This window comes from Artibeus jamaicensis, unplaced genomic scaffold (genome assembly GCF_021234435.1).
Source record: "Artibeus jamaicensis isolate MK-2021 breed Jamaican fruit bat unplaced genomic scaffold, CSHL_Jam_final contig_354, whole genome shotgun sequence".
In the NCBI taxonomy this organism is placed as follows: Eukaryota; Metazoa; Chordata; class Mammalia; order Chiroptera; family Phyllostomidae; genus Artibeus; species Artibeus jamaicensis.
Window position 1 is genome coordinate 20,857,168 of NW_026521803.1, and position 19,883 is coordinate 20,877,050.

Sequence of the window (19,883 nt, forward strand, 5' to 3'; positions counted from 1 at the left end):
TTGGTCATCAACCAAAAGTCCTGCTGAAGCTGTTTCCAGGTCTTCTGGACATAGAATGCATCTCTGAAGATGAGGGTTAGGAGCAAATGAGGTGGGACATACCCCAGTCCCAAAGCCACCCTAGGTATGGAGAACTCACTGAAATGCTGAAAAGGGTGCTGTCAGCTCTAGGTGCAGAGAGGGATCTGCTAATGGGGATGCAGAAAGTTGTTGCAGAAAAACCCCCAAAAAACCAAAAAACATTTTGGACTGATACAGAGTGGGTACCCAGTTTAGGCAGGATATTGGACTATGTGGCTTTGATCCCTTGTGATAATTTTTCTCACCTAATGGTGATAATGAAACTAATAGTGTTGTTATGGTGATTATAAACCATATATGTGTGATGCCCAAGACTTAGTAGTTTCTCAAAAAATTGTGGTTGGAGATTTTGAGGGTGAAAGTCAGTCTAGATCAGCTAGGAAAGGTTGGTTGCTGGAAAAATTTGTTTTCAGATACTTTGCCTATACCCTATGCCTTTTAGCCTGTTGAATAGCATTGGTCCATTCCCACTTCAAGGTCTATGGCAAATACATACAGAGTTTTAAGAGCAGGAAGGTTACCTGGTTCAGTTCCATTAAAGTGAGTTGCATAAAACCTTTCAGCTATTAAGTGTCAGAGTTAGGATTCAAACCCAGATCTTATTTTAAGATAAATACATGCTTTCTACATTAGATTTCTCTGTGGAATGAATGTTATACACCATCCACAGAGTTATGCATTTAGGGAGAGGCATTTAGCTAATGGTGTCTTTTCAGGGACTTCCACCTCACCCAGGAGACACTGTTGGGATACATCTGCCTTCCTGATAGCCCTCAGATTACCTATACAAGGGACCAGCATTTTCCCTATGAATTAGACTTGAGTTTTCCAGTCCACATGGCTTGAAATATTGATCCTCTCACCTAGTTGGGGGTTGGGGCAACATGTTCTAGGCCGCAAGCCACTCTCCTTCATCCCAGGGTACCATATGTTATCATTTCCATGCAGGAAGCATAGGAGCATGGGCCTAACTAGACTATCTGGTTCAGAAGGCATAGCTTCAGTCTGGGCTTTGCCTCTGAATATCTAAATAATCCTAACATGTAAAAATATTTAAGCCTCAGTTTGTTCTTTAACAAAATAGGTGTCACTTTATCTTGCAGTTTAGCTGTAAGGATTTCACTGAGACTGTCCAGTATAGTGTCTAAAATATCATAAATGACCAATAACAGATTGTGCCACTTTTTTTTTTCAGTCTATAATTTGATTTGTTGAAGTAGAGAGTACAACTTCTGGCTCTTTATTTCTCACAGCTTGATAGATAGAGTCAGGAGATAACTTAGTTATTCAAGCTTTGGGCTTTGGCTGTGATCCACCCCTGCCTGCCTCATCTCAAGTCCCATTTAGCGAATCAGCAGAGGTTTTGGTCACTGCTGCCCCCACCTCCCAGAGGGGACATCTCAGGCCCAGCCCTGCACCCCCAACCCACCCAGTACTTGGATGCTTATCTCATCCTTCTGTCAGGGCTAATTATACTTAAAACCAGATTTGTAGGAAGCAACATGCGTGCACACACAGCCAAAGCCTGGAATTGCTTACCCGAAAACAAGTTCCCTCCTCCTTCTGCTCCAGTTCTCCAGCTTTACCAGAAGCAGGGGTGGGGGTGGGAGAAGAAACGGGGTTTGCACTGAGTGTGCCGAGGCAAGACAATTCCAGAGTCAACCTCCACCTTGTCGGTTTTGGACTGGTTCGGGCCACAGTCACCCAAGTGGAGTGCAGCCCAGCAGGGCACCCAGCCTCTCCTCCCTGGGAGTTGGTCACTGTGGGTTGAACCCAGCACTGCAGGGGGTGAGGGCCGGGCTATTCGCCCATTGTACCTCATTATGTATTCCTTCATTGTTTCCTATGCAAATTAAGTTAATGAGAATTAGGAACATAATGGAGCCCATTCACCGTTCTAGTCGCTGGAAAATGGGTTTGACTACCAATTTTCCATTACAGCTGTTTTGTAATTACCGTGGAATACTCTGAATTCTAATGGAGACGCGCTGGAGCTGCCTGACAGCCTCTTGAGTATTTTTTTTTAAAGGAAGGTTTTTAAAAAAAAGGAACCCAAGCCCTATAACATAAAGCCTTTCTAACAGAGTGCTTCCAGTTTGGCTTCTGCGGTGAAAACAGGTCCTCCGCTACTGCAGGACCTGTTTCCATCCGTGGGGTCTCCTGACCTTTGCAGGGTTAGATTAGCTCTCTGGCAATACTGAAGTGATCCTTTGCCCTGAAAGCCAGCAAAGCAGAGTTTAGAGTCACGTTCAATCAGGAGCTGCCCTTCGAGGTGCTCAGAGCAGCCCAGGGCCAACAGCCCTGCTTGATTTGATCTCCTTCCCACCCTCCCCGCCCAGGTTCCTGGACCACAGCCACTCCTTTTCTCACCTGTTGCTAAGCTCTGGACACTTATAGTGATAAAAATGCCCTCTTTTTAGCCACCAAAGACTCTAGGAGGAAGGGCATGTTAAAAGTCCAAGCAGTTCAAAATTTACCAATAGTTCAAAATTACTGGAGCACAAGATGCAAGGGGATGAGGACCGATAACAGTGAGCATGGAGGAAATAGAACAGCAGGTGTGTATATACAAAGCGAAGCTAAAACATGAAGATTTCATTTCTATGGCTTATTAAACAGGGGAGAGGCATGAGAGTTTTAGTTTAGAAGGGTATTGTTGTTACAGTATGAGAAGGGCTTTGTACAGAGGCATATCGGGACAGGCTTGTTTTGATTACAGGACACAAAACCCCAGGTAAGGGGCAATGGCAGGTGTACACTGGATCTGATCATTGTGGGAATCAAAAGGCTTCAGCTAACGAGGTGACAATTGGTATGGAGAGAAGTGGGTGGATCCTGAAGGTGCTCAGAATCAATGTTTGGTGATTAATTGAATATATGTGTATTGAGGGGCAATAGGGGACCTAAAGTTTCTCCTAGGACTTTTGTGTGATACAATTCACCAAGATATAATATTGAGAGCTAAAATATATGGAGAGTGTAATATGTCTCAGGCACTATTTCATTTTACATGTAGAGCTCATTTTATCTTCACAATAACCTAATGAGGTAAGAACTGTTATTGACCTCAAATCATAAGGGTCATAGTTGAGACATAGGGAGGTTAAAACATAGTTGTCCAAGGTATCATTGTCAGGAAATGATAGAGGCAGGACTCAAATGAAGGTGGTCTAGTTCCATACCAGGTGGTAACTCTTGAGAAGGTTTGCTCTGGGTGTGTGTGTGTGTGTGTGTGTGTGTGTGTGTGTGTCTATGTGTGAGAGAGAGATAGATAGGTAGATAGATAGAAATTGGGTACATAGGCTACAGTTTTGAAACACAAGGTTATGAGGTCAGTGTGCAAATTGGCATTCGATGGCCTGGAATGGTACAAAATCTCCTAAGGTTGCTAAGTGTAGATCTCTAGAAAACCCCAGTTTTGGCCTATTGGACTTCAGAAAAGGACATTATAGAAGGGACTGAGAAGGAGTAGCCCAAGAGCAGGGAGAAGGTAGGAGAAGGTGATGGCACACAGTTTGGGAAATGGTGTGGTTAAGCTTCAAATCCCTGGAATTCAGAAAAAAATAAGGATGCATTTTAGGATCATTCTCCAAGAATTAGACCCTGAAACAAGAAGTTTATAAGCGGTGATTCAGGAAGCTCCAGAAAGGGAGTAGCTTTATATTTAGGTAAAACGTCAGCTTTGCCAAGTTTCCCTGGTGGTGCTCAGAAGTCATTTCTTAATTTCAGCATCTTTTGCCACCTGGAGAGGTTGAGAAGTTTCAAACCCACCAAGTCCTGATTTCCTTTTATTTAACAGTTCTTCCCTTAATTTATCTCTCTCCTCTCACATTTTACTGTAGGCAGCAGGGAAAAACCTGGCAGTGCCTTCAATACGTGTTTGGAAATTGCCTCAGCTAGATAACCAGGTCCATCCCTTACACGTTCTGCTTTCCCTGTACAGCAGATGGCAATTGTGCTAAGCTTTCTGCCACTACATCACAAGATCCCCCTGCCTCCAGTTTCCAGTTCAACATGTTCTGCACTTCCTTCTGAGCCCTAATTGGCAGTGTCCTTGTTGGTCATATTTCTACTCACAGTCTGTGCAAGGCAATTTAGGCATTCCCTATGACGCTCTTCAAAACTCTTCCAGACTCTATCTACTGCCTGTTCCCAAAGCCACTCCCACATTTTTAGGTGGATGTTACAGCAGCACCCCACTTCTGGTACCAAATTATGTATTGATGGGTTTAGCTAGAGGAAGAGATTTAGTACACACACACACACACACACACACACACACACACACATTTAAAAGATCTGTTACTGGCTTACACAGTTGTGGGAGCTGGTTCATTCTCTGTAAAGCTATAGTCTCCTCATCTGATGCAGAAGACTAAGATCTGAAAGCAGGTAATTAGGAAAGGAAGATCATGAACAGGTTGCCACCCACACACACATGCCAGGACCCATGAACATGGCCTAAAATCTGTGTCCATGTTTATTGCCTTTGATTGGGGATGAGTTTGCCCTGCAGAAGCCAGGGCCTCCCATCAAAGAACTAAACACATAATTGTCCCAGGAGCCAGAGAAGTTGAAGAAGGATCCAAGGGGTGTTGGCGAAATTGCTCATTCAGCTGGTGCTTCATGCCATTGTGGTAAATCAGCAAATCAACAACTAGGTGTTAGTTATAAAATGGCTATGGCTTCACTTCTGCCTCCTCTTCCCCCATATTGTCAGGAATGTCCCTTGCGACTTACTCTAACCAGAAACATATAAGAAAGGAAATGATGGGGAATGGACTTCAACCCACCAAGTTGACAGAGTACAAAGCCATCATACCTCTGCTCCAGTTACCCCCAAATTTCCTACCTCTGCCAAAATCTGAGCCTTAGCCCTCACAGTACCTCCACCATGACTAGTCTTAATATGTCCCCACAGTACCCGATGCTCTCATTACAGCACCAGTTACAATGTGGGATTTTTTATTTATTTACTTGTTTATCTCCCCCACTGAACTCTAAGCTCCTTAAAGTAATGTGCCATATTCCCCCTCATCTCCTTAAGTGCTATTGCCTAGCACATAGTACGCACTTATTAAGTTTGAATGAACAAAGGAAGTCACAATGTCTCTAATCTTTAGTGTCTTTCAGATAAAATAATATTCCAACTCATGAAGCTGTTGTGAAGATGACATGTAGTAATGAATGCGCAAGTGCCCGGTTCATGGTAGGTTGTTGTGGAAGGTCCAGAGTTCTCTGCTTGGGTCTAGTTCTATGGTATGGCAGATGGTCACTGATGGCCCCTCATGCTTCAACACTGCCCTGTCAAAGTTGTCCTCCTGGAACCACCCCAGGTCGTAGAGGTGGTGAAATCTTGAGGAGTGCTATGTTTGCATACTCATAAGGGAGATGCAGTGATGAAATTCTATTTTTGAGGGGAGAAGCATATGTACAAGCATTTCCCAGGTAGCCTAAGATAAAATGATCCCAGTCTTCATGGCCATGAAGATATGTTGTCTATGGACATGAAGAGCGAGTGTGTCACTTGACCTGGATTTCAACCAGCATGGTGAGCAGGTCAGGTTCAGATCCAGGTAAGCAAGGTGTCATCTATCAAGCTACCTATTTGTTTATTCAACACAAATTTGTTGAGGATATACAATTTTACTGGTGCTGCATTAATGCTGAGGATATGGAAGAATTAATCTACATAAAGTATTTAGAATAGTGCTTGGTACCACATATTTGCTGACATTGTAGGCAATACAGATAGTTCTCAATTTATGCTTTATCCTTGCAGGCATTATCTATTCTTTCTCTGTTGGTTTCCATGATGTGTCATCTAGATCTAGACTGATGATCCACCTGATGATTGAACTAATTGCTATAATTTATTGAGTGCTGTTGTATCGGGAGCTGTGCTAGCTACCTTAATTCCACCAGAGTTATGATTAGATTTAGTTGCATATAACATAAAAATTCATGTGATTTCTTTCTATCATGTAAAAGATGCCTGGAGCTAACAGTCAGGACTAGTGAGGTGTTCTACCATATCATTAGGAAACCAGGATTTAAAGAAAAATCTCTTTGTTTCACTAGTTACAAGGGAAGCTGGGAAATGTAGTCTTTTAGCTGGCAGACGCTATTGCCTTGAATAAAAATTAGGCTGCATTGCCAAGGGAGATGGGGAGAATGGATATTGAGTGGCATCACAGACTCTCAGAGCCAAGCGCCTGATTCTATCAGAAGTCCAGAGACAACCTCTTTTCTGCTTCCCAGGTTCTCATGAGCGTGAGGGAGAGGACAGATGTCCACAGGAATGTAAAGGTCAAATCCTTGTTCAAATGTGGCTTAGAGGAGAGGCTGGATGACTCTCAGACCAGTAGTAGGGAGTTTGGCAAGATGGTGTCCTGATCCAGGAATGAACTTTGAAGACTGACTCTGGGAAATTTTATGTGTCTAAGGATGTTGTCCAGACCTAGTATTTCTGTTTACCTATGTTTCAGCCACCGAGGGAGAAAATTTCTGCTCTGTGTCAAAAGGGAGACAGATGTCATTTGAAAAGGAAAGAGGCAGAGGGCCAGTAGCCACCTCTCGCCAGGACCTAATTCACACTCAGGGAACATTTGATCCTCTGGGCTCTGAGGGAAGTTTAATTGAAATGCAAAAACCAAAGGTCAAAACCATGTAAAATTTAAAGGCCATTTTTACTATTTGACAAGGAACAAATTGTAACTTTATATTGCTTTTAGATGCAATTTTGTTCAGTGAAATTAGATTATGCTCAACTAAAGCACCTTCTTTAGAGCTTTTAGATTAAATATTAGAACTTATTAGAAGGACCTTGATTTCGTCAGTAAATACCAAGGAAAATATTTGGTGGGAAATGCAGCTGCTTAATTTGCATTAATACAAATGAGAACTATTAAGCTTAGTTGATTAGCATATTCATATGTACTGTAGTCCCTGTGTGTTTAAAATAGATCCTTCTAGATTCTGATTACAAACTCAGTGTTTGCATAATGCCATGAACAAGAAAGAGCCTTGGTCATAGACTGTGCCATTGACTGAGGGTGCGGACGTCAGTGGGAGGTGAGTTTTTAACAGAGCACTCCTCTCAAGACTGCCTCCATAACCTGGTACCAAGCAGAGCCTGCCCCATCCTGAAGGCTCAGAGAGCAGATAAAGAGAGATAGTACTGAAACATAATGAGAGATAATACCCCAGAATAGAGCCTAGGTAACTGGGGAGCAAGATATGTTTTAAAAGTATGTATGAGTGTGTGTGCATGTTTCATCCATTTACTTGCTTGTTCCTTCATTTGCTCAACACATTATTTTTTTATGTGCCCATCATACTCTTGGTGCTGGTACTGGTGCTGGTGCTGGAGTGACTGCTGAGAACAAGGACCATGCTAGCAAAAGGGTTCATTTCCTCAAGGAGCTCCTTGAGGTAATGAATACTACTAGCTTGCCAAATCTGGAGCTGATGTTCTGACTTCTGCCTAATTCGGTGACCTGGTATTTTCATAGCTGGCAGTATGTTTCTCTATGGAAGGTGTGTCTCATCGTCGGGAGCCAGGAGCAGGCAGGAGGGTGCAGGCTGGAGCTACACAGCTGCTCCTGCTCTCAAGGAGGCTATGATGATGCCCAAGCTACTAAGTGCCCCCAGGGGGAAGGCCCTGCCAGAGGAAGCTGGAGAGGGGCCATCTGAATCTTGGTCTTAAAGGATGGACAGGATTCTGAAAGTCACTTGGTGAGTATCAGGAAGACCCTGAGCACAGACATGGTGGGGAGAGCACAGAGTATGGGGTGGTCGCCATCCAGCATATTGAAGGAGGAACTGGAAAGTGTAGGGAAGCACCTGCTGTTGCTAGAGATCAGCCTGTTTACCTTTCTGCTAGCTTTCTAACGCTGCTGTCTGAATCAGTGACTTGGAAATCCATTTGTTTTTCTTGAAAAACTTTTGCGTAAACTGATTTTTTTATTATTAATTCTGGGATAATTTAATTTGATTTTTGATAGATTTAAAAATCTCTGTCCTGTTAACCTCCCTCCACTCCATACCCAGTAACTATTATATGTGCGTATGTAATATTTTATAAATAATAATATTTTATAAATAAATAAATAAAGTCGTCCATTCCCCAGAGTGCGATTTCCATGGGTGTCTGAGAGCAGGGAACCAGGTCGGCCTCCGGGAGCCCCAGCATGGGAGTGTCTGTGACACGTGTGGGCAGCCCTGCTCTCCTCCGATGCTGGCCTGTTCCCCATGATGTACCTGTGCCCCCAGGGAGGGCACTTTATGTTCTCTGCTCCGTCACATGAACTTTTTGAAGTTTCCGGTTTTCAGGGTGACAACTTGAAGTGAAGGGAGTTGGTTGGTGAGTGGCTAACACACTTGAATGGTTTGATGCATATAGTTTATGCAGAAGGTTGATACCCTTAATATATAAATTTCGGTGCCCTCTGGGGAGGGACAGCACAACAAGGGACATTGGCCTTTCCTTGTCCATGTGCTGCCTTGGTCCCAGAGCTTCCAGAGTAGATACCTGTTGGCTCACATCTGTTGAGATGGGGGGTGATGCTGGGTGCCTCCCAGGGTAAGAAAGCAGCAAATTACTCACTCTTCTGATGATCCCATTTATTTTCTTTGTTTTTTAAAACATCACCTCTCTGGTATCCAAAATATGGAATCTTGGCATTTTAATTCTGGTAACCATTAGGAACATTACTTTATTCTAAAAATAGAGAAGCTCAGGGGAGTCCTGAGCTGTGCCTCAGTGGTTCCGTTTGCCAATTGTCACATCCTCTGAACCTCAGACAGGTGTGTGAGTTACTGACCAGGATTCCTAACATTTACTTGGTTTGCATTGACCCAAACTATAACTAGATGTGGCTGGTTTTAAAGCATTCGCTTGGAGGAGAAAAACTCCCTGTTCTGTGACTTTTCTTGAACTTGGCCATTTAGTCATCTATTCATTCATTCTTCTAGCGAATACTGACTGAGCACCTTCCAGGTTCAAGGAGCTGTTCTAGGTCCTGGAGATGAAGCCAGGAGAAGAAGACAAAGCCCGGGGCTCAGGTGCTTACCTTCTAGTGTAAAATGAAAATACATTGTCTTCCCATACTAGGGGAAGCTGCCAGGTGAGGATACCTGTTCTGAGGAAGGACCCAGCATGGTAAAGTATGTGGGGGGCAGGCGTTGGAGTGTGACCAGGCCATTTTCCTGAGAGGGGGCAGTGGGGAGGCATTATTAAGGTGAGAAAACCTGACATTTGAGCATCCCAAGGAAATGAGGGAAGAAACATGACTCTCTAGGGAGAGAGTGTTGTAGGTAGAGGTGGAGACACCGCAGGTGTTGGGGAGAGACACAGTGGCCCAAGGAAGAGAGAGAAGCAGGACGAAGGACACAGAGGGTCATGCCCAGGCCGTGCAAGTGCACATGGGGAGGACAGCACACAATTTCTTATCTGGTCAGCGCCTTTTGGTAGCAAAAGGACATGCTGCTTGTGACCACACCAGGACAGATGTGAACAACAGAGTCCAGGCAGGCAGGGGTGCAGGGCCACCTCTCAGTGGGAGGTGCTGGCTCTTACTTTGGGTGGGTGGGGAGCTCTCTTGACAATGGGCTGAGGAGGGGTGAAGGCAGAGGCGGGGGGACAAGTCAGGAGGCAATGGCAGTGATCCAGGTGGGTAGGGGCAGAGGAAGTGGGAGGAGTGTCTGCATTTTATATTCACATAGACTGTGGGACTGACAGGATTCACCGGAAGACTGAATGGAGAGCGGGGGAGGGAAGGGGCGTCAGGGGTGACTCCCTGGCCTAAACAGCTGGAAGACACAGTTGCCTCTATGGAGATGCAGGAGTCTGTCTAGAATTCAGGTCTGGGGAGGAATGAGGTTTGATTTTGTCCAGAGCAACAGACTGCATGTTTATGTCCCCTACTGCCCTTCACTCCAAATCTGTATGTTGAGATCGCATCCAATGTGATGGTCTTAGGAGATAAAGCCTTTCAGAGGTGATTAGGTTATGAGAGCGAATCCCTTATTGAATGGGACTGGTATTCTTATAAGAGACTCAAAAAGGCCCCTTTGCCCATTTCACCATGTTGGGACAGAGAGAAAGATGACTGACTCTCTCTGAACCAGGAGGAGAGCCCTAACTAGGCACAGAATCTGCCTGCACCTTGGTCTTGAACTTCCAGCCTCTGAAACTATGAGCAACACTTCTTTGTTGTTTATAAACCACTCTGTTGTACTGGCCCAAATGAACAGGGACATGCATGTTACCTGTGACATTCTTATGTGACATCAAGTGACGATGTCATATGTAGTAGAGATAGGAGTCATCAGGATATATATTGGGTATTGGAAGTCCCCAGGGTTAGATGACATTCCCGTGTGAGCATACACAGAGAAGAGAGCCAGGACTTGCCTAGACCCTGCCAAGTGTACCGGTTAGGAGAACCAGGAGCCCCAGAGAGAAGATGAGAAGGAACAGGCAGAGAGGTGGGAGGGAAGCAAGGAGTGTGGCATCTCGAAGCCAAGTGAGGAGAACAATGCCAGGCCCGATCATAACCTGCTCATTACATTTCTCTAGGTCAAGGCTTGAAGCAGGATTCAGCAGGAGGAGGGAAGCCCTGTGACTTTAGGCCTCAGTCCCAAGAGTGGATGTGTCTGTGAGGACGGCGCCTGCTATGCTGTGAGTGGCGTGTGCATGGGGGTGGGAGGAGGTGGGAACCAAGGATCAGGGGACATAGACTTTGCTTGGTGGGTGTGGAGGGGATCTCAGGGGGAGAAAGGGAGGTGATTGCAACTCTGATAAGATCACTTCCAGGGCAAGGATGGCTGTCATTGGGGACGAGAGGCTTTATATTTACTCACAGCACGTGGCTGTTAACAGGCCGTGTGCACATCTCCTCCGTGAGGACGACTGGCGTGCGTGTGCCCTTCTGGAGAGCCTGCCGATGGGAATAACAAGGACCTTCCTCAGAGAACGTCTAGTTCGTCCCTCCTACTGAAGGGGGTCGTCTGGATGCACAATATCCCTCCTTCCCTCCTGATGCCGCCTGAGGCAGACTGTGCCAGGTAACAGTGCTTTGACAGCCATCCCACATGTCCGCTCCCTGGGGTCAGGCCACGTCTGGACGATGTGTGATTGGTTAGAAGACGGCACCCAGCCCTCTATGGCCTCTGTCACTAACCCTCCCCCAAATCCTCGGGTCTGCTCTCTGCTACCAGCCGGGTCACTGAGGAATGGGGTGACCCAGGCAAGGCTCTGACTCCAGAAAGCTCAAGTAGGGGCATCCGCCTGCCCAAATGCTCATCTCAGGGGCATGTGCATGGGGGTACAGGGTACAGAGTGGCAGGGTTTCACTGTGGGGAAGGGGGACGGGCTTGGTGGTGGGCGAGGCCACTGCTGTGGTATTGCCTTAGGAGTGAAAGGGAAGGTCAGGCACATCAGGTGTGCCATCAGTGGGCCCTGGGATAGCCGCTGAAGCCAGTTTCTCCCACCAGGCTCAGCCTTGCAGATGGCAGACCCCTGACGTGTAGGGGGTGTTTAAATTTCCCCCTCCCCCTGAGCTGGCGGTTATGAGCCTGCACTGTGCCCCCTCTGGGCTGGCATTTTAAACCTTTTTAGTGAAGAATTCTGCATGGAATTCTCACTGTCATACATGTACCAGGGTCTCAAGTTAAGGTCAGTTCAACTCCAGCTCCAGAGGTGGCAGGTTTATCTCTCCACCAGCCCCTTCCCGCTGTGCTGCTCCCAGCAAGGGCCTAGCTCAGGGCGCCGCACTGAGGGACGGGAAACCCTTAAGCAAAGTGCTGATGCTGTCCAGTGAGCACCAGAGATCAGCTGTGTGTATGTGGGGGCATTTCAGGCCCCACAATGTTAGAGATCGGCCTATGTGGCTCCCTCTCTTCTCCACCTTTTTGGCCCAGCGGCTCTCTTTTGCTCAGAGGCTGGATAAAACCCAACAGGGAAAGAGACTGTTCACCTTCCCATATTAGACCACCAGGGGGCAGTGGAACCCACTCACAGGCTGCCTGCGGCGGCAGGATGGGAAAAACCGGGCTGAAGCTTCTGAGGCAGGGGAAACAGCCAGGGTACCCTAGGATCAGACACCATCCTCAGAGCATCCTGCCCCTCTCCAACAATGGGAGAACTGTCCTTAACTTCAAATCAACCAGCTTCCATTTTATACAGAAACTGCCCAACCTTAACAGTCTCATCATCATTTTGTTCTGGACCATTACTCTTATTTCCCCCGGCATGAAGAGCCCAGAGAGGTCACGTAACTACCCCGAAGACACACAGCTGCAAAACTGGTCAAGCACTTAATCTTTCATGGTGGGATTCTGACCCCAAGGACTTTCCTCATTGCTCTACAAGGAAGAATCCGGTTCTCACCTGGGAAGCAGGTGTCCAGGCCTCTCTTCACACCTTTATCAGGATCTCCTGGGGGAGAGAAGGGTCTTGTCTGGGATCTGCATGTTTAACAAGCTCTCTGTGTGATTTGGAGGAACATGCTGAATGGGGACCCTGCCCTTGAGGGAGAATCTGACCTGAATCAAATCATAAAGGAAGTGAATTTTTCCTTTAGTCTCCTGGCACCAGCCCACCCACCCACCCAGGCCACCCCGCCGCCATGCTCCCCCAGTCCATGGCTGCCCCCTGCTCACCTCCAAAATCCCCCTCTGGCAAGGGCTTCCTTCCATCGCTCCTGGCTTCCCCACCCCTCACCCTGAAAGAATGACACGGGGCTGCCCCTTACTACTGTACCTTCCAAAGTGACAAGTTAATCTGATTAGAAAAATCAATTCTAGTGGGATTAAGATAGAGAGTTGCCCCAACAACTGGGCAATCCCAGGTCATGGAAATTTAAAGCAAGGCTTTCTGGACATGACATCACAGCCTCAGCTTTTAATCCAGAAGTGTTGGGTTAAATACAATAAGGCAATAAGGATTCGGATTTCAGGGAAGAATGAGAAATGCATTTTGAAAGACAAGAGATACTTGGTTCTGGGTCAGATTTGGAAGGTTGTTTACTTATACTGTGGAGGTGATGGAGGCCAGTTTTAGGTTTTGATTTTTATTGGGAAGAACATGTATTTTCTCTTGGGTTATAGAAATAATATATATGAATGCAAAACATCAAACATATAGAAAATTATAAAGGTAAAATTAAAAAAACAATAGTTCCTACCACCCAGCTGGATTAAGATGTCAGATAACATCTGTCTAAACACATCTCTATGAATATGACAACGAGCAATTGCTACATTTGATAGAACACCTACTATGTGCCAGACACAGTGCTGTGTGCTTCTCATGCATTCTGCTATTCAATTATCATATGGCCCATGGGAGGGAGGTCACAGTTTTCTAATGGATAAAGAAACTAGAAAGAGAGGAGATGAATAATTTGTACAAGGTGAACTACTATGGCAGCAACCCAGGTCTCTCTCACTACCGAGCCCAGGTTCTTATTCCCCTACTGGCTACATCGATAGCCCCATGCACACCCCATCAAGACAGACAGAACTCGCACATACTCTGCAGATACACACTCTCTGCAGACACATGTCCACCACAGACAAAGAACTCACATGCAAATACACCACAAATGTACACACAGAACTCATATGCCTCACAGGCCTACCCCCCGACTCACACCCCCCGCAAATACATGCATAGCACAGATGCACACAGAAGTCACATGCACACTACAGACACAAACAAAATTTACACACAAATATGCCAAACACAGAACTCACATGCACCAAAGAAACACACACACGCACACACTGCAGACACATGCAGATCTCTTATACATATACTGAAAATGTGCACACAGAACTCACATGCACACACTGCAATCACAGAAAACTCACACATACACATAACACTGACACATTGCAGACACACACAGTCACACACAGAGCCATGGAAGTACACATACACTGCCTCCTCTGAAATATGTTTTTTCTAAATTCAATAGATATATAAAGCTAGTGTTCTCTTAAAAGCCTGAATAGTATTCCGTTGCATAGATCTATAACAATGTTTCTGATTAAAGCCTATTGATGGCTATCTCAGTTTATAAAAAATATTTCAGTTACAATAAAATGGAGATAATGGAAGGTCAGTGGGTTCTCACCGTTTGCCAGGTTACATGCATCATACCATGTAATCTTATATCAGCCCTGCGTGTAACCCCATAACATGTAACCCCATTTTGAAGATGCAAAAACTGAGGTTGAGAGGGTATTTGAGCTCTTAAACAACAGGAACCAGAGCCAGAAAATGTCTGCCAGACTCAATACGGGCTGGCTTTCAACAAACATCCCTGACCATAAATGTCCCTGTGGGGAAAATTCCTAGAGAGGAATTCCAAGTCTGGGGTTATGTACATTCTCTATTTTATACATATCACCTAATTGGCCTTCAGAGAAATGGACCAATGATTACATACACTTGGTGTGTGTGTGAAGGTCTTACTTCTTTTTAAATTTGCCAGGACTGGGTATTTTTATCTTTGCCTATTTGTGAGGTGAGAAGTTCTATCTAAGTATTAGACAAATCCCTGTAGGGGATCAGGTTTTCTGTGATGTTGTCAGAGGAGGGTTTGTGGGGGAGGAACATGGTGACATTGAAGGATGGGTCGGTTGGCCTTGGAGGAGGGTGTTTTATTTTCAGGCAGGGACCATGGAGTTAACCAATGTTCTGAGGTTCTCAGTGGCATCAGGGTTTCTAACCTGTTGGGTTGCATGTAGAAGCTCTTGAGGCTTGTTGCCACAATGACAATCTGTCCTGAGACTCAGTGTTTGGAAGTTTGGCTTCCTGTGGACAATGACACAGTGGAATCTTAGGAGGTGGAAGGGAGCGTGTGCAGGAGCAGCCTACCCTCACCTGTGAAGCCCCCTCACCAGGACCATCTCCTGGACACACGCAGGATGACATAAGGAGCCACCTCAGAAGCACGTTGGTGGTGATTTTGTGCTCTGTGTGCGGACTATTTACCCTTGGCTGCTTCCAGGTTCCCTGTGCAAGGCTGGCATTTCCAGAGCAGCTCTCAGGTGCCAGCTGCTTTTGTCTTCCTGCCTGAGGTAGCTCTCACTAGAGGATTTGGTCTAGCTGTGTGTTTTAGGCCTAGATTTCACACAAGTAGCTGCTTGTTGCCTTACAAATGGTGGCTCTCCAGGTTCATGTCTGATTGGATCATGATAGAATGGTGCAGGCAGCTCTGGAGGTGGAAGTGGGCTTGTGTCAAATCCCTAGGCCTGCCCCTTGCCTCCTGGTCAGAAGCTGCCCACGCCAGTCCTGCCCCGCCTGCGTCGCCGCCTGCCAACCTCTTTAGCTCAGCTCAGCACCCGTAGAGCCGGGCGGCAGCAGCAGGCAGCTCCCGGAGATCGCTCAGCCGTTGCGGATTTGACACACGATCAAAATTGCAGCCATTCCTTTCTCAAATTTTACCTTCCTGAGCTTTTCTTAGCCACTTTTTCTTCCAGCTTTTTTTTTTCCCTGCCCGAGAGATTGGATTTCTAGTTCTGTTGTAAATTTACTTCTAAGTGAGCTCCTTTGGTATGGTGGAAGAGAGCGAGAAAAGAAAAATGCCGTGGGGAACAGTTCCTTCCATAGTCCGTGTGGCATGAATATTTCCATTTCTACAGAGAGACGTTTTGTCCCCAGAGCTGGGACTCTAGAAAAGAAGCTGAATGAGAGCCAGGAGAGCAAGTGTGGAATCTTTCTCCAACTGTCTGAATAAAAGCATGTTGAGTACGCAGCAGGAACAGTGCGCTTGCCTTTTTCCTTCGGTTTGTTTGTCAGGGACTGAGTGGCCCTTGACTCTGGGGCACGATCATGTGTTCACTTTGTCCATCCTGGGTGCTCCAAGCACCCAGTAGACGGGGAGCCGGCCTGCCTTTGCTCCGTGTCCAGTGCACTTCTGGCCACCCCAGTAATCCCATCGACATGACGACCCAAAGAGCACAGAGTTAACTTCTGGGAAACACTACGGATGCTGTTCATTCACATGAATGTCGTCCCCCATTTCTCTTTTATATTCTTTGTATTATTTTTATTGCACGTTTTACTTTCACATATACTGCAAACAATACACTGCTACTATTTTTGCTTTAGACAGTTATTTTTCAGAGCCCTTAAAATAAGAATAAAGAAAACATTGTTTTTTCTTTAAATATGTAGTCTGTTTTCATCTCTCTTTTTTTGGTGTATGTGTAGCTTCCAGTTTTGGTTTGACATCATATTCTTCTGCCTTTGAAACTTCTTTTGATCTTTCTTTAAATCCTGGTCTTCTGACAATGCGTTCTCTCACTTTTTTTTTTTTTTTGAGAAAGTATGTGTCATTCATTTTGAAAAACTTCTCTTTTAGTTGAGTGTAACAAATTGATAGGGGGTTCTAAAAACTAGTCTTAAATGCCATCTTTTATTTCCTTCTGGTTTGCATTATTTCTGATGTATAGTTCTTGTCTTCATTTCTCTACAGGTAAGATGTCATTTTTCTCTGGCTGCCTTCAGGATTTTTCTTTGTCTTTGGTTTCTAGTAGTTTTTATATAGCATAGCGTACCTAATTTTATTTTATTTTTTCTCCTTGCTTGGTGTCATAACCATCATTAATTTAGGAAAAATCTCGGCCTATTGTAATAAAAGTATTTCCATGTATTTCTTATGTCCTGTTCTCTCTCTATTCACTCTCTGTCAGTTATAAATATACATTATACTTTTTGATTGTGTCTTATAGCTTTTCTGTACTCTGTTTTTATTAGTAGTAGTAGTGGTGGCATTACTATTTTATTCTTTTCTGTTTCAGTTGGAGTAATTTCTTTAATTTCTTGATTTTTTCATCAGTTGTATTGATTCTGCAGATGAGCTCATAAAAGTCTTTCTTCAGGTCTGTTGTAATCTTTTCATTTCTGGCATTTCCGCTTGAATCTTTTCTTTTTCATTTTCTGCTAACACAGCCTATCCAACATTTCATGATATCCATCTTTTTATTAGAGGCTTTAACATATTAATTATAGTTATTTAAATTTTTCTGATAGTTCTAGCATCTGTGTTATGTGTTTCTCTAGTTCTGTTGACTGCTCTGTCCCAACAGTTTTTCTTTTTTTTGAGGAACCTTATGAGTTTTTGTTGTAAGACTCATCTTGTGCAGGACACTTGAGGCTGGAGTAAGTAGCTTATATGCTTGAAGATGGATATACTTTCCTTCTGTTAGAACTTTAGTTTGGGGATTTGCATGAATGTGTTGGGAGCTGAGTAAGATTTATGATTCTTTGTTGCTATGGTTACCTTCAATATATCACATGCTTCAAATTCTTCAAGCACCACCCTGTCTTGGGGTTGGGTTTTTGTTTGCCAGAGAGTTTTTCTCAATGTCTAATTCACTCTTAACTTTAGGCTTTTCCCTTGCACTATGTTTCAGAAAGAGAGCACTTCTTCCCTGCTTTTGTCCCGCCACCCACAGGATGCTATAGCCACTTGTTATGTATGCCTTTTAGCCTGTGGTGGGGAGCAGGTGTATCCTCTGTTCTTATCATTAAACTTCAGTCTGATACAGACAGTGGGTCTCTGGGCCTAAGGGCTGTGGTCTTTTCCATGCTCCTGCCCCTCTCCTGGGTGCGAGTCTCGGCCTGGTTGCTCCCTGAGACAATTCTGGTCCTTGTTCCACTCCTGGAGTTGAAGTTCCATTTTTTCTTTCCCCTTCTCTGAGATTCAGGGCCCTCTCATTGTTGCCATAGGTGTGAAGTGAGTGTTGCCTTCTTTCAGCAGTTTAAAGCTTTCATTACAGAGGCCATAGGCATGTCAGGATGGCATGTCAGGCCGGTCTGGCAGCAGCTGCTGTAGGCTTGTTCCACAAGGAGACGCGTCTTCAGAACCCTCATCTGTCCGTTCGTGACTGCGAGGCAGGTGCACAGAGAAGGGCCTGTGAGTGGGAGAGGATGTCAGTTACATCTGCATCCTCAGGATTCTGTATCCTCTTGATATCCATCCATCACTTGGCCTGAACTGTTCGATGACTATTTTAGCTAAATTCTTAACAATGTCTGGAAGCATCTGCCCCAGGTAAACAAGTGCGCATGTCTATCTTTCCTTGCACACATTTGCATTTGCTTGTATTTTAGGACAATTGTTTGTTCTGTATGCTCAGATCACTGACACATTCAAGCAGAATTATGAATTTGTAGATCGCGCAGCATTTCTGTTGTAAGAGTGGGAGTTATTCTCTTTCTAGCTTCTACATCTCAAGCAGAAGCCAGAAGTAGCACTATTCTTAATGCTTCCAAACTGGAGACTACAAAAATGCCCATTAACAGTCAGATGGATAGATATATTGTGGTACATTCATCCAAAGGACTACTATGTAGCAATGAGAATGAATGCACTGTAACTACATAAAGCAATGCAGACATAACTCATAAATATAGTGTTGAGCTAAGGAAGCCAGTCACAAAAGAGTACATACTGGATAATTCCATTTATATAAAGCACAAAACTAATCCATGCTCTTAAGGATCAGGGGAGTGATTACCCTTGGAGGGCCAGAGGCCAGAATGGAGGACAAGGGGCGCTTCTGAGATACGTTCTGCTTCTTGAGATTCTTTTTGTTCTTACAGCTTTATATTTCTAAAAACAGGAGGTAGAAGTGTATAATACCTACTTCTCTGCATATGTATTATACTTCATCAAAATGTTAAAAAAAACTATACATTAATATAACTAAAACACAGGTACATAACTTTCTAGGTAGTTAAAAAATAAAAGCATCTAAAGACAAAAAATTAAGGGAATGCTGATGAATCTTAGAAAATAAAGTATTAAAGCCTAAGGACACCAACTGTGGCAATAATTATAAATGCTTAAAATGTTACCCATTAAAATATAATAAAATATAATACAGCTCATATATGCTTTTAATGATATGCCAATGTAAAAGGACAATAGGTGAACACTTTCCCCCCATCTCTTTCCTCTTCTTAAGTTATATTTATGCTGTAACTGTCACCTTCCTGAGACAAAGCAGCTAATTTGTTAAATAGTAGATGGGATAAGGATATTTGAAGACAGGTAGGAAAGCATAGGTCCATACGTCCCATAATTTGGGACGTATGAAACATATATAACACCTGTAAACTGAGCTGATTCTGAGCCAGACCGCCCTCTAATGTCTAATGTCTATACCGCAGAACCCTACCCCCGGGACTCGTCGAGAAGTCTGGTTCTACCAGTGAGACTAGGCATCAAAGACAATGCCACCCTTTCCTAAACCCCAGGAAGGAAACATATTATAGTGTGGCCACTATATAAGAGAAGTATAGGAGAAAAAATGGAGAGATCAGGCATAGAAGATTTGGCTAGAGGAGGATGGAGGCATGTAAGGTAATTAAATAGAAGAATTTCTGTTCTGTCGTGTAGCTGAGGGAGCCCGTGCCAGTGGACAGAGCAAGTGCTCCTATCAACAATGGTTCTGTGAAGACAGTGTGGGTTGGGAGTATGTTTCCTCACAGGATTTGTTCAAAGACATTCCAGAAAATGAAGCCCTATAGACAAGGCTTTGAATAATGAGTACATCCTAGAATTCAACTACTTAATTTTTAAAATAAGACAGAAAGTCATTGGAGAAATTTTCAAGACTTATTAGGACGTCTGACTTTTAAAAATAGTTTATTATATAACTTTCTAGAACATTCCACCCCCACTGTCTAATTGAGTCTCCTGTTTAGGAATCTACAAAGCAATATGTGTTTAAGATTTGTCTTAGACTAAATTATCTTATCGTTATTCAGCACATAT